The sequence below is a fragment of the Nannospalax galili genome, unplaced genomic scaffold (genome assembly GCF_000622305.1).
Source record: "Nannospalax galili isolate Female #2095 unplaced genomic scaffold, S.galili_v1.0 scaffold274, whole genome shotgun sequence".
Classification (NCBI taxonomy): Eukaryota; Metazoa; Chordata; class Mammalia; order Rodentia; family Spalacidae; genus Nannospalax; species Nannospalax galili.
This window is the reverse complement of record NW_008335435.1, coordinates 1,937,975-1,961,540: the sequence shown is the minus strand read 5'-3', so window position 1 is coordinate 1,961,540 and position 23,566 is coordinate 1,937,975.

Below are 23,566 nucleotides of genomic sequence, written 5' to 3'. Positions count from 1 at the left end.
TATGTTCACATAGGCAGAACTGGTAAAAGAAAGGAGCCAGGGGCTCCTCTGTTCCCTGAGGAACAGATCCTCAAATGACCTTAAGAGTAAAAATACATTGGTTTATCTAGGCCAACTGTATGGCCTTAAACACCCAAAAGGAAAGTATAACCAAAGATTAAATGAGCCAACATAATTTCATAAGAGTCCATATGAAGCTGTTTTGTAAAGGTCCAGTTGAAGTTCAGCCCTTTCATTTGTTCTATATCTTTGATCTATATCTCTGTTAATGTGGCACAGTCTTGTTTTTTTCCTGTGGTTTTTTTTTCCTGTGACACTGACAGTTGGGACGGGTCTGGGGCCTGTTGTTCTCTACAGTGTCCTTCCAGTTGAGTTTCTTTGGTGTTCCTCTACAATCAGATGCTTCGATCACCTGGTTAAGGTGCTGTCTGTCAATCTTCCCCACTGGCACATCCTCTTTTGTAGAGAAAGGATTTCTTTGTAAAGAATGTGAACTCTGAGCTTGGAGAAATGGCTTAATGGGTAAAAGCACTTGTTGCACCAGCGTGATGACCTAAGTTCCATGCCCCAAATCCACACAAAAAGCTAGATATGGTGTCATGCTTCTGTTATCCCAGCACTCCTCTGGCATGGTAGGAGGCAGAGACAGGAGAATCTACCAGAAGCTTGAGAGCCAGCTAGCCTGGAGTACCCAGTGCAGCAAAAATAAGAGAGACCAGACCCTGCCTCAAGAGAGTGGAAGGAGGGGCTGGAGAGACGGCTCAGTGGTTAAGAGCACTGGCTGCTCTGGCAGGGGACCTGGGTTCAGTTCCCAGCACTCACATCATGGCTAACAATGGTGTATAACTCCAGTTCCAGGGGATCTGACACCCTCTCCTGACCTCCATGGTCATTACACAACATGGGTGCACTTACATACATGCAGGCAATACGCTCATACATATAAAATTAAAATAAATATTTTTAAAAGATGGACGGAGAGAAGCGACTCCTGAAAGTTGTCCTCTGATCTCCACATTTACACCATGGCATAAGCACATAGTGAACACAAATAATTTTTATTTCATCTTTTTTTTTTTTTTTTTCTTGCTCTTTTTGAGACAGGGTCTTCCTGTAGCCCCGGCTGTCCTGGCAATCACTATGGAGACCAGGCTGGCCTTGAACTCACAGAGATCCCCCTGCCTCTGCCTCCCGAGTGCTGGGACTAAAGGCGTGCACCACCACGTCTGGCCTAACACAAATAATTTTTTTTTCAACTTTTTTTTTTTTTTTCTTGCTCTTTTTGAGACAGGGTCTTCCTGTAGCCCCGGCTGTCCTGGCAATCACTATGGAGACCAGGCTGGCCTTGAACTCACAGAGATCCCCCTGCCTCTGCCTCCCGAGTGCTGGGACTAAAGGCGTGCACCACCACGCCTGGCCTAACACAAATAATTTTTAAAAAGAACATAAAATCTGTAGCTATTCAGACATGTTTGAATCTATATAAATGTTCATTGTTCTATATATATGTTTGTTCACATATGTGAATTTATGTATCCTTTTTTTGTAATTCTGGGGATCAAACCTAGAACACCCTGAATTCTGGTCAAATGCCCTGCCACCAGTTAAGCACCCAGCCCTTGCAAAATAGCTTAACCAATCTTACTTCCAACAGAGCTATATCTGTTCTAACGCATGTGGGCTGCTGGGTTATATTGGTGGCAATTAAGCTGATTATAATGCACAGTATAGTTCAACCCTACTGGAGAAACGGTAACAGGTCAAACAAGGGCCTTCCCATCTCACTGACTGAATGGTTTAAAACCTGAGGATGATCATTCCTGCTGTGTTTACTAAGATGTCTTTTTCTTTGGCAGTCGTTGTACAAGAACATTATATTGTGGACGTGGTAGATTTTTGTGCATTTATCTTGACAATTTTCAACAGATGGAAACAAAGTACCTTGAGAAAAGGAGTCATTTTCTAATTTGCACAGCTACCCATTGACTTTAGGTATGTGACATGAATCATAATCTTTTTTTTTTTTTTCACTAAAGTAAGTGGCCGTGTTTAAGACTGTTGCTTAAGAATTCTATTCTTGGCATAATAAGGCCAGGAAACAGGTGGGTTTGAGGAGCTGGGAACTGGAAAAGATGGAGATCTTAGGCGGGGATCTTAAGAGAGGAGAAAAAGCAGACACAGGCTGGCCAGGATCTCTGCTTTATAAGCCCGTGGAAGATCATGACAGCCCAATGGCTCCTGATGTGATAGGCTTCCTAGAAAATCATTCCGAGACTAATGAAGAGAGAGATGAGCTCTGAAATTCTTACAGCTGAGGCATGTTGGCTGGTGTAGAGGTACCTGCACAGGAAAAAGATGAAATCATGGTAGAGTCTCAATGGGATCCTATGGGCTCTAAGATGCACAGCAGCACTTGGAAAGTATGGGTGTCCCAGAGCTCAGAGTAAATGCTGTGTCCAGGATTCTTCATTGAGCACATACAGGTGTGTTGTGGTCTGTATTCTTGTGTCCCTCTGACATCTCCTCTGTGATGGTGAAATGCCTCTAACGCAGCCTTAGCCAGGTCTGTGCCTACCTGGAGAAGGCATTGGGGAGGAAGAGAGACAACATACAAGGAACATCACTGAACTGGAGGTCCCACACATGGGGAGTGCTAGCTTCTCCCCTCACCTGCACCCCCAGGATCATGGCACCTCTAGCTTGCGGCAGACCTGATGGCTGCTACCAGTGGTTTAAAAGGTGAATGTGGCTCCTGTCCCTTCTCCTGACTTGTAAATGCTTCAGAAGTAGGTTCTAGCCCTTGGGGAAGTGTTCTTCCCGGGACTCTGTATATGCAGCAGGTAAATGCTCCCTGTGAGAAGGATAGGGCAGCCATAAAGGACTGACCAGGGAATGGAGAGTTGGACAGGTGCTGACCCAGAAAGGAGGACTAACTGCAACCTAGAGATGAGGCCTTTTGTTTTTCATTAGTATTCAGTTTGCTTTTGGTTGCTGTGATAAACATCATGACCAAAAACAACTTAGGGAGGAAAATGTTTATCTGGCTTACAGGTTATAAACCATCATCAAGGGAAGTCAAGACAGGAACTTGAAGCAGAACCATAGAAGAACACTGTTTACTAAATTGCTCTCCTTGGCTTGCTCAGCAATTTTTCTTTTTTAAAAAAACATTTTATTATTTTTATTTTATGTGTATGAGTGTATTGCCTGCATGTATGTAAGTGCACCCATGTCATGCAATGCTTGAGGGGGTCAGAAGAGGATGTTGGATCCCCTGGAACTGGAGTTACTAACCATTGCTAGCTGCCATGGGATTTGAACTCAGGTCTTCTGCAAGTGCTCTTAACTCCTGAACCATCACTCCAGCCCCTTCAGCAACTTTTCTTATGCAACCCTTCTACGTCAATTAGCAATGAAGATGGTGCCCCACAGATGTGCCTAGAGGACAGTCCAATGGAGGAAGTCCCTCAGCTGAGATTCCCTCTTCCCAGGCATGTGTAAGTTTGTGTCCAGTTGTAGAAAACTAACCAGCACAATTGGGTTCTTTGTTTCTGTTTTTTGTCTTAATACATCTCTTTGCTTCTCAGAAGAAAGCAGCTGCTTGGAGCCTTTTCCACAGTGTGACAGCTCTGCTGGTGGTGGGTGAAGCTGGTCTGTGAAGGTGCTGCTTACACAACACAGAGGAAGTGCTCCATTTGCACACCTTTACCCTGCTCAGCTGGGAGGAGGTTGGAATAACTATAAACTATCAGGGACCCCAATCTGTGAAGTCTTAATGGGGGTTGTTTATTTATTTAAGAATTTCCAGAAGTGGAGATTTTAATTTTAAAGTCTTGTAGCTAGTTTTTGATATTGGAAACAAATCAACACAATTCTTATTTTGTTCCGCTTTTATATTTTAGATGAAAATTTAAAGGAATAGGATCTTTGAGTTTTTTAAAAAATTCAAACTTTTCAAGGCCAGCCTGGTCTACATAGTGAGTTCCAGGACAGCTAGAGCTACAGGGAGACCCTGTCTCAAAAAGACCAAAAAAAAAAAAAAAAAATTCAAACTTGTGGCATAATTGTTAACATAGTACAAAAGGTTACTACATGCTGGGCCTGGTGGTGCAGGCCTGTAATCCCAGCTACTTAGGAGACTAAGACAGAATTGCAAAGTCAAGGCCTGGCTGAGCTATAGCCTGAGCTCAAGGCCAGACTGGGCCCTTTAGTAAAACTCTGTTACAAATAAAAATGTGGAAAGAGGGCTGGGGTGTAGCTCAGTGACATCGCTTGCCTAGCTTGTGTGAGGCCCTGGTTTCTACTGAAGAAACCAACGTACTCCACATACCACACAACTTAACAGAACTCTGATCACAGTTTTTCGATAGGTCCTGTGAAGGAGGGTAGACCTATTTTTATTTTAAAATGTGGTCTGTCAGCAGATCATTTTGTCCCATAGCTGTGTGAGAACTGCGCTCCACATCCTAGGCACCACATATGTATTAGCTACTTTTCTTGATGCTGTGACAAAATACCTGACAAAAGCAACTTCTGAGGGGAAGGTTTATTTTGATTCATAGTTGGAGGGGATCCAGCCCCTCCAGCAGGGAAGGCACTGCAGCAGCGACAGGAGGTGTCTGCTTGCTCTGTGTCCAGTCAGGGAGCAGGGAGATGACTGTTGATTCCCAACTTGCTCTCTTTTTTATTCAGTCCAGGGCCCCCACATTTAGAGAGGGTCTTCCCACTCATTAACCCAATCTAGAAACTCTATCATAGACATGCCCAGGAGTTTGTTACCATGGTGATTCAAAATCCCAACAAGTTGATGATCAATATTAAACACCACAACACATTCAAACTCTAAGGCCCCAATTTCTGTCTTCTCACTGTAGAGAAACCAGAACAGGGCTTGTTCACGATGGTCTTGGTGAGGAAATGACTGGGTCCTCCTCCCTGTAGCCCCTGGGTAGTTTGAGTCAGGCTTTCTATCATTGTTTCTCTCTTTCTACCTTCTAACTCACTGGGTAGACTATGTTTAGAGTTGAGCTAGTGGCTTCTCTGTGAGTTTCTGTGCCAAAGCAGTTTGGCCCTTTTGGGGCTTGCACCCATGTTCTTGGGCTCCTCAGCATCTCAGTATCCTATCTTAGCCCCTTTGACTTGGCACTTGGAAGCAATGCTCATCACTCATCACTTGGAGCCACTTTCTGTGGTGGGTTGCAGAGGACCAGGTGGCTGACTGCTGACCTGTAAATCCTGACTCATCCCTGCGTCTGGAGCTTTGGTTGCCAGCATAGAAGCCATGTTTCCCTCACATTCTAGGGTTCACATTCTAAAGGATTTTGTCTGGCTTGAGACATTGGGTCTTGTATATACTGTCACCATTGCTGAGTGCTCATGTGAGTAAGTTCCCAGTTGTCTGGAACACTCTGATTCTTTGTATTCATCCACCACCTCTGGCTTTTACATCTTCCCGCCCCCTCTTCTGCAATGGTCCTTGGGCCTTGGGTAGCAAAGGTTTGATAGAGGAGTCCTAGTCAGGGATAAATGCTCTGCAAACTCTTATTCTCTGCACTTTGGCTAGTTGTGGCTCTCTGGATTAATCACCATCTGCTGCACGAGGAAGCTTCTCTGGTGAGAGCTGAGAGATGCATTAATATTCTTCCTACACACTGATCTGCTGTTTTCCCTGATCCTTAGGTCTAGAGGTTGCATTGTAGATGTGTCACTTAGAGCTGAGCATCGCATAGATATTTATTCTCTGTGTTTGAACAGTTGTGGAACTTCATAATAATCTCCATCTGTTGTAAAAAGAAACATTTTGATGAGTGGTAAGAGATATACTTGTCTGTAAATATAAGGATGCGTATTTAGAATATAGTAAGAAGTTACCTTGGTCTAGGGATGTAACCAAAGTGGGCTTTTTTCTAAGGTCTATGATCTCTCCAGCTGTGTGTATTTTTCTATGTTTACAGTACCACACATGAGTTCCCTTCCATTGATTAGGCCTTACAAGATAAAGTGCTGCTACCGCACAAATAGAGATAACTGCTGGACTGCTCGCTGTTGTGGTTAGTAGACTTTACACCTGGGGAGGCCCATTGCTTGTTTTTCTCCCCTGGCAGCTTGCATAGTATCTTCTGATACCATGAGAGCTCGTCTCTCCAGGTCAACTTCAGCTTGACACACCAAGTCCTGTGTCTGAAGTATGCCCTGTCTTCAGCAATAGAGTCTTACTTTCAAGTTCTGGGAAGTAGTCAAGGGCTATGGCAATAACCTGTGTTATTTTGGGATTCTCTTGGACTACCTTGACCAACAACTCAAAGGGAGATTTCTCCTGCCCAACACTATTTTGTTGTTGTTATATAGCCTTCAGCTATATACATTTGATATATATATATATATATATATATATATATATGTAATGTATTTTTCATTAGGCTTTTGAGGTAATACATTTCCCTCTAGTTTTTCACATGACCTAAGCATTATTTATCTCTCCTCTTCCCTTGTATAACTAACCCTTCTCCCTCCCCAGTTAAAGTACCCCCCATTTTCCCCGTTTACCTCTTGTTAACACCTGTATTCTACACCCCCTCTCTTGAGCTCCTATTTCCCTTTACCCCCATGGTTTCTTTCCCTTTCCTGGCTCCCGCAGTTACATCAGGATATATACTCACATCTAAGGATTTGGAGGATGAGAGAGAACATACATTGCTTGTTTCTCTGAGACTGTGTTACTTTACTTAGTATAACTGCGTTTTAATGCCTCAGGACATAAGTCCTTTAAGCCCAAACAAAGGCTCTGGATGTGTTTGTATTTGCAATTAAACTAACAATGAGGTTGTTTACTGAGCACCTACTGTTTGCTGGTTGCTGTGGTCACTACTTTCAATGTGTTTGTAGTAGTTTGTGTGTGCTGCCATGAAGAAAGATCATTAACTGAGTGATTTCAACCACAGACACTGATGCTCCCACAGTTGTGGTGGTTGGAAGGACAAGATCAAGGTCAGTGGGTTGGTTCTTCCAGAAGCCTCTCTCCAGGGCTTGCAGGTGGCTCCCTTCTCCCTGTATCCTAATGTGTTGATGTGTGTCCTGTGTCCTGAGTGTGTGCCCAGGTGTCCTTTTTTCTACAGTGATCAGGATCCACTGAAAAGGCCTCACTTGAATCTAATCATCTTTAGAAAGACCCAAATTCCAGACACAGTCACCACCTGAGGTGCTGGGGGTCAGAGCTCCAGTATAGGAATTCAACATTGGAGTTGGGGACACAGTTCAGACCGAACAGTATTGATGCCTCATGAGTTTCATAAGGATGCATCATCAGCAACATTTTAGAGCAAAAGAAAAGAGGTTTCTAGAAGCGAGTGATTCGCCCAGTGGCCTTCATGTAATGAGGCACATCTTGCACATGCTCGTGTTCAGCAAACAAAGTGTGTCACAGATGAAATTTGGTTCGTAGAGTGAGTTTTTAAAAGTACATTCAGATTTCTAGATTCATTTCAAAAGAGCTGTGTATTTTTAGCAAATTTGGTAACTTTTCTTCTCTGGCCCTTGGTTTTCTTATCTATAAAATGGGAATATTAATAGTATCAGCCTTGTAGGGCTGTTCAAAGGGAGTGTGGGTGATTTATACCACAAGTCCTTATAACTATGACTGCACATGGTAGGCATCCAATATTTATCAGTCACTGTTTTATATATATATATATATATATATATATATTTGTCGTTATTCTGAAAAGGATGCAATTTTAGAATGCAGTGATTGTTTTTCCATTTTAGCATTTGTGTTATTAGTTGATGTTCGGACTTACATATTATCACAGTTTTAAACATTATCATTTTCAGTATACGTGTCATTTTACATTGGCAACATGTCAGAGACCAGTGTTATATGTCAAAAGGATTTAGCCCCTTGGCAGAGTGTCATAAATGTGACACAGCACTGAGAGTCAGACCAACAGAGGCTGATTAGAACATCTGTTGACCATGCAAGTGGGTTTTCTTGGAGTTAGGTGACATGCTAGCTGTTGCAGCTGCCAAATAACTTTTCTTAAACTCCTAAAAGATAGTAAGAAGTAATAATTACACATCCCTCCCCCAAAAGCAGTTTCAAAATGTCTCTGGTCACCACAGAATGGATGTGCAATTTCTTGTTGGTCTGACACCTAACTTGGGCTAGTCGAAGGCTGAAAACGAGGTCTCAGAGCCCCACAGAACAGCACAGGGCTTCAGTGCAGAAGCCCTTTGTCCTCTTGGTCTTCTGTTTTTAAGAACAAACTGACAAAATCAGGTGAACCAGGGACCAATAAAGTTGCTCCATCCATCTTTGCATTAGGTAAGGGCTATCATTTTTGCATATTTGATTATTTACTAAATAATGCTTTTTATTCAGAGAATATTATGATCTAACAAATATAGTTATTTAATTGGATAAAGACTAAAAGACCAACTTTGTATTTTCTTTTTGAGACAGCGTCTCCCTGTAGCCCCAGCTGTCCTGGAACTCATTACGTAGACCAGGCTGGCCTTGAACTCACAGATATCCACCTCCCTCTGCCTCCTGAGTACTGGGACTAAAGGCATGTGCCACCACACCTGGCGAGTTTGTATTTTCTTCTCACAAGTTATTTTGAGTAGATCATGACTGGAAGTAGAGAACTTTGAGAAATGCCATGAATGTCTGGGAGAAGTCAGGAGAGTGGGTGCAGTAGGTTAGACTCTTTCTAAGCTTGCTATTTTCCCTTTTTTTTTTTTTTTTCTGTTTGGCTATGTTGGGGATTGAATCCATGGCCTTGTATACACTAGGCAAGCTCTCTTCTACCAAGTTATACTCCTAGTCTGCGTGTATTATTCTTTTCTAAAATATTATTTATATTTTCACTGCTCCAGGCCTTCCATCTACTCTGCTTAGTTAGACCCTCCCCACACTGTCTCCATTCCCCATCTTGGGTCTAGGCCCCCTCCTGCTCATCCCACCTGAGACCTCTGGACTAGCCTGACAAGTATACCTGTCACCATTCATCAAAGGAAGCTTCTTTTTGCAATGGATGGAGAACTATCACAGAGTTCCACAACTGGTCAAACACAGAAAATAAGTGTCTGTGAGATGCCCAGTCCAAGTGACACATCTGCAATCAACCTCTAGATCTAAGGTTCAGGGAACATAGCAGAACAGGGGGCAGAGAGACTATTAATGTGTCTCTCAATTTTTATCAGTGACACTTCCTCATGCAACAGATGGCAAATAACGAAATCCTCAACTGGCCAAAACGTAGTGAAAGACTGCATCGTGTGTGTCCCTGGATAGGACTCCTATTTTAAACCTCTGCCACCCGGGGATGAAGGACCATTGCAGAAGAGGGGGCAGAAAGACTGTAAGAGCCAGGGGTGGTGGATGACCACAAGGAAACAGTTTTCTAGCAGCTGGAAACGCTCGTATGAACTTACAGCAGTGGTGACAGCATGCACAAGACCCATGCAAACTCAAACCAGACAAAAACCCAGCTTAGAAGTAGAGAAATGGGTAAGAAACCCAACCTTAGCTGAGGAACTGTTGGCAACTGATCACTGCTGGATGAGGGAAAGTTGGCCTTCTTTAAGGGAGTGACTTAGGTTGACCAGGTTCCAGTGGATGGACTGACTGAGGGACATTTGGGGACACAAACTTGACTTGATGGGCCTTAGGATATATTAGAGAATGCCTGAAATCCAGTGTTGTATGAGCTTGTCCTCCACCTGGCAAACTAAGCTGACAAGCTATAGCTACGCCTCCCTCCCAAGCTTGAACTTGACTGTTGACATGTAAGCAAAGGACAGTCGGACTGGACCCAATCAGTGGGCCTTAGCTGCATGAGGGGGTAGGACTAAGGAGAGGGACAGGGAAAGTCAGAGAGAGTGGGGTAGCCTTCACCATCTTGGGCCACTGCCAGGGATCAGAGGATCCTGGCCAAAATGTAGGAAGGAAGCCTATGCATGCCCACACCTTTGTAGGTAACCCTATCAGCACCGTATGCTCTGTTAGTGAGCCAAATAAATTCTTTGGTTCCCTAAACTGTAGTTTGGAGGAATATTATCTCGGTTTGTTGTAAGGATGGTGGGAGGAGAGAGCCAGAAGTCACAGGAACCTCCCAGAAGTAAAATTTAGCTACATCCAGTGGGGAGGGAGGTATGCGGAGTGCAGATATGGGAGGGCATCTAAAAACGGTCAAGATGTGTCACATGAAAAGCACAAAAAGGTAAGAAAAATAAAAAATGAAAAGTATTTTTATTTTATGTGTGCAAGAGTTTTGTCTGGATGTATGTATGCATACCAGGTTTGGGCAATGCCTTCAGAGACAAGAAGAGGGTATCAGATCCCTCTGGAACAGGAGTTACAGATAGTTGTGACCTGCCATGTGGGTGCTTTATTTTATGTGTGCAAGAGTTTTGTCTGGATGTATGTATGCATACCAGGTTTGGGCAATGCCTTCAGAGACAAGAAGAGGGTATCAGATCCCTCTGGAACAGGAGTTACAGATAGTTGTGACCTGCCATGTGGGTGCTGGGACTCGAACCTGGGTCCTCTGCAAGAGCAGTCAGTGCTCTTAACTGCTGAGCCATCTCTCCAGCCCCACTGAATGTTAAATTCTTCTTGTCTTTCAGCTCTTGCCCAGGACTTAAAGATTAATCACATTCCGTTTAACAGTATCTTATCCGGATTTCACAATATACTTAGATTGAATGTATTTAACTAAACTGAGGGAAACGTCATTTTGTGGTTATACAAATGATAATAAAACAACTTAGTAAATTATAGCTACTTCTCTTTATCATTACCATCAAAAACGTTGAGTTCCTGTTCAAGTGCAGTGCTGGAGTTTTCTGGTTTTCTTTGGCCGCTGGTGTGAGTATGAAGTGTCAGAGCATGATATGCCTCTGTTAAGCGATGGCTACGGAGAGGTGACCAGGCCCTTCTGCATTGGTGCCTATTGTCCAGTGACATCTAATGCGCTCCTTCTCCTGAATGCTGTGTCTCAAGTCATGGCTTTTCACCATGGCCATAGGCATGCTGATGGGCACACTAGCTTACCCCATGGCAACACTGTACTCCCGGAAAGATATTAACAAGCCTCTCTAATGACCCAGCAAATGAGGAATTATTGGCTTCAGTGAAGCCAAGACAATTTGTTTAGTGTCTATTATGTATTAGGCCCTTTACAAACATTCTTATGTAATCCTTACAGCACACTGTCTGGTAGACATTTCCTCATTTTACATGTAAGGATATCAGATGTGGTAAAGATAGCTGTGCTGTTTAGTTTTTATCAACTTGACACAAACTAGAGACACCTGGGAAGAGAGAACCTCAATTGAGAAATTTCCTCCGTAGATTGCCCTTGGCCCCGTCTATGAAACATTTCCTTCATTGTAGTTGATGTAGGGGCCCAGCCCACTGTGGGTGATACCATCCCTAGCCAGGTAGGCCTGGGCTGTATAAGAAAGGCAGCTGAACAAGCCAAGGGGAGTGAGCCAGTAAGCAGAGTTCCTCTGTGGTTTCTGCTTCAGTTTCTGTCTCCAGGGCCTATCTGAGTTTTGGCCCTGACTACCCTCCACGGTGGACTGTGACGTGGAAGTGTAAACTAAATAAACCCTTTCCTCCCTCACGTTGTTTTGGTCAGCATTTTATCACAGCAATAGAAGGCAAACTAGGACAATAACCCAGTTTTGTTGGACAAATCCCCTGTTTTTGTCTTCAGTGGCTTACTAAAGATTGCATTCTCAAACAAGCTCTGTATAAATAAATAGCTGGGAACCATGTAGCTAGTTCTGGCCAGTGGTAAATGAACTGCATTAATGGAAGAGCTGAGTGCTCCATGCTTGCTCTCTTTTGCTCTCCTGACATGTGCTGAGCTGGTATTGTCATTGATCAGAGGCAGTCTGGACAGCTGAGGTACCATATAGAACACAGCCACCGGGTGACCCCCCCCCCCAATTCACAGAGGACATCATGTGAGTAGACTAAACCCAATTGCATATGACTACTGACAGTTGGAAGTTTGCTTGTTACTGAAGCACAGCTTTGCCTATGTGGACTAATACACTGCGATCCAGAGAGATGAAGTCACCTGGCTATGATTTCATAGACACTGATCTACAATTTGCACTTCAATCTAAGACTACAAAACATCCTTTATTCATTCTGCTATTATCTCTTTGGCGGAAACATGGAAGAGGTCTAAAGTCCACAATGCAACATGTCCCTAGTGTGAACTGGCTTGATACATCACACAGGAATATTCTTTGATTCCTTTCTCCTCCCCAGTCACACACTGGCGGCTAGATTAATGACTATCCAAATGATGGTTATTCTTCAACTCCTCCCTCCACTACCTGCTCTTTAAAAATCAAGTTAAGTGTAATGGGAAACAAAAGTGCTTGCTCCTTGAAGGACAGTGACCAGGTGACCTGCTCTCCCTTTTCCAAAGACTAGATGGTTTGATTTGAGTTGTCTGTCCACATACACAGTCTGGGTCATTTTCTGAGCAGGAGATTCACCAGGTGGCAGAGAGAGTAAAGAAAGTACACATGATGTGCAGGAGAGCCCATGTTTATAAAGCCACAATGCCCTTAGATCTCTACCCTGCTCTGAAGGGCATCATGCTGGTTATGTGGCAGACAGAAAGATGCTGTGCAGAAAGATGGGTTCTGCCCCATTTCTAGGTGATTTGGTGATTTTTACTGAGCATTCTTCATTCATTGAATTATAGTTTCCAGTTGTGAAAACCCTATGTAAAAAAGCCCTTGCCCTGTGGAAGTAACCATCTTTTTTTTTTCATTTCTTTATTTTTTATTGAGCTTTTTAAATTTCATACATTTCCCACTCCAATCCAGACGCCCTTCCCCATCTATGTCTCCCCCATATCCCCCCACTAAACCCTACGCACTCTGTCATACACACTGAGTCCTATTCCTTCATGTGTTTGTATCCAAATGTCCTTCAGTGTAAATGCATCCACTGGAGTCTAGTCAGCCCATCCAGTGGTTATATAATAAATCATCCTCTCCCTCACCCAGCAGCAATCAGTCTCAAATGGTTCTCAATCTAGTGCTGGCCCACCACCTATTGGACCTCCCTTTTGGACCCTTGTTTAATTGAGCTGACATGGGTCCCATGTTGGATGCCACTGCTGCTGTAGGCTCACGTGAGCAAGCCTCCAGTGCCCTGGAAGCCTCCACCTGCTTATATTCATGAACCAGCCCTGGCTCTTACAATCTTTTCGCCTCCCCTTTGGCAAAGGTCCCTGAGCTGTGGGTAGGTAAAGTTCTATATAGGCGTCCCATCCTACACGCTACAGTCTTTATTCACAAAAACTTGGCCGGTTGTGGCCTTCTGTGTGCATCACACTCTGATGTACATGGAAGCCTCGCTGGTGAGAGTTGAGGGGTACATTAGCCCTCTCTCTCCCCCTTATTCCCCTATGCTCCATGAGCCTTAGTTGTAGAGATTCAACTGCAGATGTGTCACCTAGTACTGGGCATCTCCCAGGTGTGTGTTCTCTACGCCTGCACAGATGTGCAACTCTACGGTAGCCTCCATCTGTTGCAAAAAGAAGCTTCTTTGATGAGTGCTGTACGGCATGTTTGTCACTCTAAGGGAGGTCTCTTCTGTTTGGCACTGCGGAACTAACCATCTTGTCAGAGGCTCAGAGAAACGAACAGTGGCCCAAGACAGACATTGCACTCTCCAGGGACAAGCATAGGGCTGGTGGAACTGCAGGCAGCTTCCAGAATCAGACAGCTATGACTGCAGTCAGGAAGGCTTCCCATAGAAGCATGTGGTAGGGTCCTAAAACCCAACTAGCACAGGTAAAGAGCTGGGAAGGAACTGGTCAGCACGGAGGCCTTCTAACCTTGAGATTCCCTTGGGTAAGTGAGATACTACCCTTGCGATTGAACCCACACACTCACTGGATATCTCTGGGATTCAGTAAAATTCTTCACACTGGACCTGGAATGTTAAAGGTAGTTGTTTTTCTGCTCATATTTTAATCAGATTTTCAAGGCTTCCATGACTTCTAAAAACATTGCTGCCATTGTTGGAGAGGACACAAGAGTTCCAGTTTCCTTTAAAAAAATTTTTTTTAAACAATGTGTTGTACTGGAAACTGTTATTCTCCTGCCTCAGCCTGCCTGCTGGGATTGTAGGACCTGGACCTCTCCCGAAGCCTGGCTCCTTTGTGGTTGGAAGTTCTTCTTGCCTCAAGACACAGACAAGATGAACTCTTGGGGAATAATTTCACCCTAAAGGGTTTGCCCCCGTATTATTACAGCAGAGACTCAAGACAAAAATGGCATATGTGCCCAATGCCAACACATTGCTGCCCCCCCCACATAACATTTCTGAAAAATGGTAAAGATAGAAGTAAATTTATTAAAAAATAAAAGGTGGTTCTCCACGCCTTACCTAACTGCTGACTGCTCTTTCCCCATGAAGGTAACCACGAGTAGCTAGATCCAGTTAAGCATTACCAAAGAAAGATGAATAAATTACCTACCAATCAATTTGCATTCTTCATCTAAGGGGTTCAAATTGATAACTGCACATCTGAGGGCATGTAAGAGTCTGGCTGGGTCTGTGTGGCCGAGGTCTCCGTCCATCGGGATGCACTGTTATGAAGGTGGCTCAGCCCCTGACTTGGTGCTTTTTGAGGTTGCTTGCACAGGTCCATTTACAGACAGCACTGCCCTGCATCTCCCTGGCCCCCTAATTGAAAGGCCTTTTGCAAGTGTTTTCCTAGGTTAAATTCCTAGCATAGAACTGCCGAGGTGAAGTGCACTTGCAGCTCAGTTCCTAGATTTACCAAGTGCCTTTCTAAGTGTTGAAAGCAGCAATGTCCCACCCAAGGGGGCAGGGGAATACCTGCTTCTGCCTATAACTGATCCTGCCAAATCACATCATTTCCACCGACATGCTAGTTAAGGGCATTCTGCCACAGTGACTTTGATTTGTATATTTTTATGAATGAAGTTGAGCATCATTTCATACATTCATTTCCTGCCTGTGTTTTTATTTCTGCATGTATAAGGCCCATTGTCCCATTGGGTGTCTTTTCCCAACTGAATTATATAAACCCTTTGTTAAAACAACACTAAAGGGTGGTGAAGATGGGTGGTGAACCCTGTTGTACCCTGTTGGTGGGAATGCAAATTAGTATGGAAATCAGTGTGGGAGTTCCTCAAAAGAATAAAACTAGAAATACCATGAGCTCCAGCTATGCCACTCCTGGCTGTGTACCGCAAGGAATCAGGTACCTGCACCCCCAAGCTCATGCAGCACTGTTCACAATAGCCATGTTATGGAATCAGCCTAGGTTCCCATAAAGAGATGAATGGATAAAGAAAAATGGGGCATGTATGCACTTTATTCAGTCATAAAGAAGAATAAAATTATGCCATTTGAGAAACTAGAGATCAGCATGTGAAGTAAGAGCAAAGTATAGGAGGAGGAAGAGGAGGTCAGTGAGAAGGGAAAGAATGGAGACAATTAACACAGAGGCCCGTAACTGGTCAATGTGCAGAGAAAAAGTGACTGTAGAGTGTTTAGCCCTAAATGGGACACCTGACTCTCTCCTCCCAAGGCTCAGGGATCATTGTGGAAGAGGGGACAGAAGGATTGTAAGAACCAGAGGTGGTAGATGAATACAAGGAAACTGTGTGTGTGGACACCACAGTGTAGTTGCACATATGAACCCACAACACTTACCACGGCATGCATAAGACCTGTGCAAATTCGAGCCCGAAGGGAGCCCAGCATGAACGAGGAAGGTGGGCACAAAGCCCCAGCCCTCGCTGAGGATATGTTGGCATTTTATATGTTCTGAGAGAGGAAGAGTCAGTTTTCCTTAGTGGTGTGAACCCTTAGTAGGTTGATCAGACTCCAAGGGATAGACCCACACCCAAGAGCATTGGGAAGCAGATTAGATTTGATAGACCTTTAAAAAAGACAAAAAATAATAGAGGTTGTAAAGTTGGGGGTGGGGCAAGGTGGTGGTGGAGAGGGAGAAGGGGGTCTGACTAGGAACAAAATATATTGCATAAAATTCTCAAATCAGTAAAAATATTTTTTTAAATAGGAAGGAAAGAGGGAGGAGGAAGAGGAGGAGGGAGAGGAGAGAGAGGAGGAGGAGGGAAACAAGGAAGAGGGAGTAGAGAAGGAAAAGGAGGAGGGAGAGGAGGAGAAGAATGTAGAAGAGAGCTATGCCAGGGGTGGGGGTCCCTAGGAGTCAGGAAGGGGACAAGCAGGTAAGGTAGGGCTGAATGTGATTAAGTACATGTGACCTGTACGAAAACGTAATAATGAAACGCATTATTTTGTACAATTAATATACACTAATAAAAATTAAAACAACCAGTCCCAAACAAACCAAAACACAAATCCCTTTCATTTAAGGCAGTGAGCCCATTTTAATAATTATATGTTGCAGATGGTTTCACTGATAACTTTTGTCTTTAGGCCATGTTTTTGAAATTAATTTAATTACAAATTTTATGTAATTAAATTTGTCGATGCCCAGAAAAATTGTTAATGGTTGGATTAGATCTCAAGATCCCTCCAAGTTTAAAGAAAATGTTATAAATAGTAACAAACACAAAACTTAGAGAAATGCATGCCTAACGGTGGGTTGAATTTTTACTGTGTCCGGTGCGTCAGTGAGGGCTAGTCTCCCTTTTCAGCTCTCTGTTAAGACACTCCGCTGCATGGTCATAAATAGTTGATATTGAGCAGAGTGCGGTCCCCAAATCCCAGCCCTCAGGTGGCACAGACAAGAGAATCATGAGTTCAAGGCCAGCCAGGCCTCCATAAAGAGACCCTGTCTCAAAAACAAAAACATCCAAACAAATAAATAGTTGTTCTATAATCAAGATATGACTTTAAAATGTCTTTGTGGTTGTGATAGAAACCATATTCTTTATTATCTTGACTGAATGGTCAAGGGAATGGTCCTATGCCTAGCACTGTGCAGTGGGCTGAGTAAAAAGCAAATTGTGGAGGAAGAAAGAGACTGACCTTCTGAGAAGACCTGGGAAGTGAAGGGCACGTCAGGGTTCCTGCAGGGGAAGCACAGAAAATCAAAAGGTGAAGGAAGACTTGTAGTAGCCCCAGCTGGCCTGGAACTCGTGCAGCCAGGCTGGTCTCAGTCTCACAAAGACCCACTGTCTCTGCCTCTGTGCTGGGATTAAAGCCGTGTGCTACCACACTTAAGGAGAAAGCTTGAAACAACTACCTCAATGTGTTTTCAAACTTTTTGTAAAACATGGACCATCATACATGCAAGCTTTTAAAGCTGTAAAGCTTAAACTCTAAAGGAGAGTCAGCCAGTCTGAATTACAGATCTGGATGTGCGTTTGAGTCACCTGGGTGGGGGCTGGTGGGACACAGATTCTGCACGTCTGAGTAACTGCTTGACCTTAGCTCTGCAACACACACACACACACACACACACACACACACACACACTCACACATACACTCACACACAAAGACATTTATACATGTAGACACTATACACACAGAGACACATATTCTCATACACATGGATACACACGTACACACACACACTCATACACACAGACACACCACACACGCAGAGAGACACATACACTCACACACATACAAAGATATTCACACAGGCAGACACCACACACTCACAGAAACACACATATTCATACACACACACACACACACACACACACACACACCATTTGACTACCCCCAGGTTTACACTGTCCTGCTCCCGTTCTTCCCTGTCCTACCTTCCATTTCTCTTGACACACTGAATAGTATTAAATAGTATTTATGAATGTGTATACACATGCTTATGCGTGTCTTTATTTTTCTACTTCCTAAAACATTAAGAAATAGGCCATTTTTACAGAAACCACAGTGCATTTCGTGAAAAAACCATTGGGCAAAAAGGCAAAACATTGACAAATTGATACTTTCTTGCTTCGTCACGCCTGATTTAAGGAAATGAACCCAAAATGGGCTATGTGGATTGGAAATCGACTTCAACCACATTTAAACTGTTCTCTTAAAAATATTAGCAGTTGAGTGTGTAAGCCAATATTTATTTTCTAATCAAAGGTTTGCAGCAAATGGTTTATAAATGAAAGAAATGAGAGAAGAAAGTTTCAGAAATGTTTCTGGTAATAGAATTGGAAATAGGATATTTTATTTCTGCAAATGGCAGACATAGGTGTCTATCCACTAAGATTCTTACTGTTCTGGAAGAGGCAATAGTATAGAAAACGGACCAATGCACTGAAGTCCAGAACCAGCTCATCCCCCAGTCATCATCATAAATATTTTTTGTAGAAATAAGTTGAACTTCCTGCTACATCAAGGGGAATCTGTTAACAGAACGACCGCATGGAGAGGACCCTTAAGAAAAGCTTCCAGAATCCCATTATCTCAACTGTCACTCGCCACCGGATTTGTCTTGGCGCTGTGTGTTTTCATGAATTACCCGAGTTGTTTGTTTTTCCTTTATCAGCCATCACCCTGTCAGCTGGGCCATTCATAACAACTTTTGGCAGCTCATCAGGGGAGTTCAGAGCCTGAATAGGACCCTATCAACTTGCACACCTCATTGTGTGAAACTGTTTACCAGCGTTGCCTTTTCTGTAAATACTACAAGCAGGGCCCTGAAAGGAAAGATGTGTGAAACAAAATGGCCCGCCCAGGAGCACTTGGCTGGGGAGCACTTGGCTGGGGAGCAGATTTGGGTGGAGGGAGAGCTGCAAATCCTCTGGTCTCCTGATTCTGCTGAGTCACACCTCCTCTCCATTGAAAGGTTTGTGAGTGCTGGCTAATTAGACAACAATGAATTTGACTTCACAGCTGTGTCGGGGGTGGAAGTGAGACTTTGTAATTAGGGAGTCGTTCCGTCACAATTCAACTCCCTGTCTAATTTAATGCCCGTGTTTCCAGTATTTTCTTGTACTGTGTTTTATGCTTGACTGATAACAGGGTGCTGTTGTTACACAACCAAAACAAGAGTACTGTCTCCCGGCTGAGTTTCTGCCAGTCACTCACCACAAATAATTTTCTATTTGAAATGAATGTCAACGTCCCCACTTCTATCACCAACCCACAAATGGTGACTCCTGGTTTTTTCCAGTCTTTATTTTCATCTGTTATATAGGCACAGAACAGATTTTTTTGATGGTTATTGTTTGTTTGTTTTGTTTTGAGACAGGGTCTCCCTGTGGCCCTAGCTGGACTAGAACTTGCTATATAGATTAGACTGGCCCAGATCTCAGCCATCTGCCTGCCTCTGCCTCTGAAGTCCTGGGATTAAAGGTATGGGCTACCCTGCCTGGCTATAGGCACAGATTTTTAAGTGTCACATAGTTCTAGTTTTATGGAAAAATAACCGCCTCCCTGTTTCTCTCCCTAGAGGCAACCACTTCAGCTCTGAGGAAGAATATGTAGAAAATAAGTTAATAGTGAGTAATACATTGATCCACTTGGCCTGTGTGTGTGTGTGTGTGTGTGTGTGTGTGTGTGTGTGTGTGCATGCCATGGAGGAGCCCACTCTGTTTTGAATGTTATGTAAATGGATCACACTGTTAGGATTTGCTTTCTTCCTTTTACACCTTTTATAAAGTGAAATCAGCATTTACACAGAATAGGAATGCCCAGGTACTCAGTGTGCAGCTCAGTTTTGCTTGAACATAATTTTGCTTTCCATTATTGTTGCACCATCAGTCAATCATGGTCTGAAACTGTTCAATGCAAAGTTCCAGAAACAAGCAGTTACTAAGTTTAAACTGACTTTCATCACAATATATTGTTGTGTTTCTTCTATTACGTTATTAGCAATACATGCCTAATTAGTAAAGGTTATCATGGGTGTGTGTGTGTGTATAGGAACAGGGACTGCAACACTATCCACTGTTTCAGTCACACTTTGGGGGACCTGGCTTGTATCCCCCACAGATAAGGAGGGACTTCTGTGCTTGAATGCATACTAACCTAGAAATGGAAAACTTCCATTGCTCAGAGTACTCCTGTCCCTTGCCCCCTGCCCTCTTCAAAACAGCCGCTGCTCGTCTACAGTCCACAGCCACATCACATCCACTGCCCAGATTCCTAGCATGTGGACCTACAGGCGGTGTTCTGTGTGCCTGGCTTTTTATACTCAAAGTGATGTTGAGGCAGGCTAGAAAGGCAGGGAACATCTTGGAGCCATGAGAAGGGAAGAGGAACCCCTCAGCTAGGCGTCCTGCTAAAGCCTGTTGCCAGTAGAGAAGTACTTCAGCCCAGTCACCAAACGCCTAAGGCCTTTCTCCCTTCCCAGCTATAAACCTACAATTTTCTAGGCATCTCACCAGAAACCCCACTTACAGGGACAGGACATGTAGTAAACCCCTTGTGCAACCCTAGTGGCTTCTGGTTTTACTGTGTAAGATTATAACTCCACACAAGGCATCTCGGGAGCCACCCTATAATCTCACTTACCAAAAGAGAGAATTAAAAAAAAATTTCTTAGCAATCTTTTGAGATGTAACTTGAGAGTCTCCAAAAGGGTCTGCATGGATGTTGCTAAGACAACTGATTGTGACTCTCCCTGGAGGACCCAATGTCCATACCTGGTACATCTTCTTTCTGAGACTCTTTGAGAAGCTCACACCTATGCTCTTGGGTGTGTCTTGCTTTCTTCTGGGCACCTCTCTTTCTCTTAACCCTAGTGTTTAAACCTGTATTCCAAAGATCTTTAATAAATCTCTAACTCTGCTCCATAAACCGACTAGTCTTGAAATTCTTTTTGGCATTTGAAGCCAAGATTTCCAGTTTGGCTGGAAATTTCAGTCAACGTCCCTGAAAGTCGAGGGGACGTCCTCAGGCTGCTAAGGGTGGCAGTGTGGAGCTGTGTCTCTGTCCCCTCACTGCTAGCAACGTCTTCACAATTCATGCAGAAGAAGTCTGTTCCTTTTAACTGCCTAGCAGTAGTCAGTCCCTCATAGAAGCATATTACTGCTTATGTGTGAACTCAGTTGTCCGATGGTCTCCCTTTTGGGCTATCAAGTTGTCTCTTTAGTGTTGATTTATAGACGCTCTTACATATTCTAGATAGCAAGTCCTTTGTTAGAAATAGATCTGAGGGATGGGAGACTTCTTAATGGACAGTGTTTGTCTTGCAAGCATGCAGACTGCAGTTTGGATCCCCAAGGCTGGCAGACCTGATGTCCACCTATAATGCCATCACTCAGGAATCAGAGAGGGGAATCCAAGCTGGCCAGCTAGACTAGCCAAATTGATGAACTTCAGGTTCGAAGAGAGATTCTGCTCAGTAAATAAAGTGAAAAGTAACCAGTAAAGACACCCAACATCAACTCCAGGCTTCTGCTCACATGCACACCTAGGTACACATACACATGTGATTATCACACATACTCATGCAAAAAAATCAGCTTTGAAGCATTTTTCCATTCTATGACTTGTCTTCATTTTTAATAGTTACTTGATGAATAGAAAACTTAAATTTTGATTATGTCCAATTTGTGATGTTTTTTCTTCCATGGCTAGCATTTTTGTGCAGTGTTAAAGAAGTTTCTGCCATCCACAAGCTCACACAGGCATTCTCTTGCTTTCTTTAGGAAAACATTGAAGTTTTACGGTTTCAGATTTTATATTAAGTCCTCCAATCTCAATCTAAATTTTGTGTAACATGTAGGGAAGAAAGTGAGATTCTTTTGGGTTTTATTTTTAACATTAGTACAGTGAATAGGACCATTGCAAACTTTTGTTTCTCCATCGGATCTCTCTCTCTCTCTCTCTCTCTCTCTCTCTCTCTCTCTCTCTCACACACACACACACACACACACACCTGTGCATACACACTCAGCTTTCTTGAAAACCAATCCATCATACATTTGTGGCTCTATTTCAGGATTTCTCTGTTTCATTGACTTTCTGTCTTCATGTGAACAACAGGATCTTAATTCTTTTTTCTTTTCTTTTTTTAATTTTTTGAGACTAGTTCTCACTATGTAGCCCTGGCTGGCTTGGAACCCTCAGAGATCTGCCTGCTGGAATGCTAGAACTAAAGATGTGAACTGCCACATCCAACTACTGTCTTAATTTTTGTTGCTTTACAGTATGTTTGGAAGCTGGAAGTAAGCTTTCCACATTTGTCCTTTTAAAGGTTGAGCTATTTTTCATTGTTTGGATTCTTACATAAGGCATTAGTTACTTTTCTGGTCATTGGAACAAAATACCAAGCAGTAGCAACTTACGGGAAAACAGACATACTTGGTTCACAGTTTCTGAGGGTCTTAGTCCATCATGGCTAGGAAAAGTAACAGTGGCTGGAGCAGCTCAGTACATGGTGGTGGGAACTTATGGTGGTGGCTTATTCACATGGTGTGGGCCAGGAAACAGAACTAGGGACTAGCATAACATTGAAAGGCTCTCTTGGCCTGTTTCTGCCAGCCAGGCCCCACCTCCTAAAGACTCCATAGTCTTCAAAATAGCTCCACAAGTTGAAAGCCAGGGAGGGGTTTGAAGATTTAATCCTAGCATATGCATTTTACAATTGGTTTGTTAATTTCCAATAAAAGTCTTCCTGGGTGCCCAACATCACAAAAACAAAACAAAATTCTTCCTGGAATTTTGACTGGCTTTTCACTAGACGCAGAGACCAATTAGGGGGAAAATCGACACCTTAGCCATATGAATTCTTCCATTCATAAGCATGGCTTTTGTTTTAACAATTTATTTAATAACTTCCTGTAGTATATTCAGCTTTCTTGCTCGAGTCTTACATATCTTTGTTAAATTTAAATGCTTCATGGTTTTGCTGCTATTATAAAGTTGCTTATAAATTTTATTTAAAACTTTTAGCTGATTAAAAAAAAAAGTGTAGCTGGGTGTGGTGGCGCCTGCCTTTAATCCCAGCACTCAGGAGGCAGAGGCAGGCTGATCTCTGTGAGTTCAAGGCCAGCCTCGTCTACATAGTGAGTTCCAGACCTTGGCTCAGTGACTACGGTAAGTTTAGCTCTGGTGAGTGTCTGCGGTAGATTCCTTCTGAACTGAAGTATATCAGCCACATCATCTACAAAGCAGATGTTGTTCTAACTTTCGTGTCTTTTGTTTCATCGGTGAGGACTTTCAGTATAATGTTGAAAATAGATGAAGGAGTAGATATCTTTTTTGGGTCTCAGAAAGAAAGCATTCCATTTTGACCATAAGTATGGGTTTGTGTATATGTTCTTTACTAGATGGATAAAATTCCTTTCTTTTCCTGGTTTTTGAAAGTTTTAATTATGAATAGTATATTTTTTTCTAAAATGTTTCTCAATCAGTTGAGAAGCTGTTTTCTACTTTAATTCTGTTGCTATCATGAATTACAGACTATTTCATTTCTAATGTACAAACTAATGATCTTGGCTTAAATTCAACATATTAGTAATGTTTACCATTTTCATCTATACTGAATTTGATTTTTATAACATTTTATTTGGAACTTTGCATCTTTATTCATGCAGGATGTTGGCCTATATTTTTCTTTTCTTGCAGTGTCCTATCAGGTTGTGGG